This window comes from Arachis duranensis, chromosome 10, assembly GCF_000817695.3.
Source record: "Arachis duranensis cultivar V14167 chromosome 10, aradu.V14167.gnm2.J7QH, whole genome shotgun sequence".
Classification (NCBI taxonomy): Eukaryota; Viridiplantae; Streptophyta; class Magnoliopsida; order Fabales; family Fabaceae; genus Arachis; species Arachis duranensis.
In genome coordinates this window covers 42,457,893-42,458,827 of record NC_029781.3, presented here as the reverse complement: position 1 = coordinate 42,458,827, position 935 = coordinate 42,457,893, and positions in this window count along the sequence as shown.

Sequence of the window (935 nt, the reverse complement as noted above, 5' to 3'; positions counted from 1 at the left end):
TTCAAATTCAAACCACTTTCCCTCCCAAACCCACCCATACATGACCGAACCCTACCCACTCTTCCACTCCTATATAAACCCATCTTCACTCCTTCATTTTCACATAACCTAAACACTACTTCTCCCCCTTGGCCGAACCACAAAGCCACCTCCATCTCCTCCATTTCTTCTTCTTCTACTCTCTTCTTTCTTCTTTTGCTCGAGGACGAGCAAACCTTTTAAGTTTGGTGTGGTAAAAGCATTGCTTTTTGTTTTTCCATAACCATTTACAGCATCCAAGGCCGGAGAAACCTCTAGAAAGAGGAAAGGGAAGGCAAAAGCTTTCACCTCCGAGTCATGGGAGATGGAGAGATTCATCTCAAGGGTGCATCAAGACCACTTCTATGAAGTTGTGGCCTTGAAGAAGGTGATCCCTGAGGTCCCTTTCAAACTCAAAAAGAGTGAATACCCAAAGATCCGTCATGAGATCCGAATAAGAGGTTGGAAAGTTCTTACCAACCCCATTCAACAAGTCGGAATCTTAATGGTTCAAGAGTTCTATGCCAATGCATAGATCACCAAGAACCATGACCAAAGTGTGAACCCGAATCCAAAGAATTATCTTACTATGGTTCGGGGGAAATACTTGGATTTTAGTACGAAAAATGTAAGGTTGGCATTCAACTTACCCATGATGCAAGGAGATGAACACCCTTACACTAGAAGGGTCAACCTTGATCAAAGGTTGGACCAAGTCCTCATAGACATCTGTGAAAAGGGCGCCCAATGGAAGAGAGATTCAAGAGGAAAGCCGGTTCAATTGAGAAGGCATGACCTCAAGCTCGTAGCTAGGGGATGGTTGGAGTTTATCCAATGCTCAATCATTCCCACTAGCAACCGGTCTGAAGTTACTCTAGACCGGGCCATCATGATTCATAGCATCATGATTGGAGAGG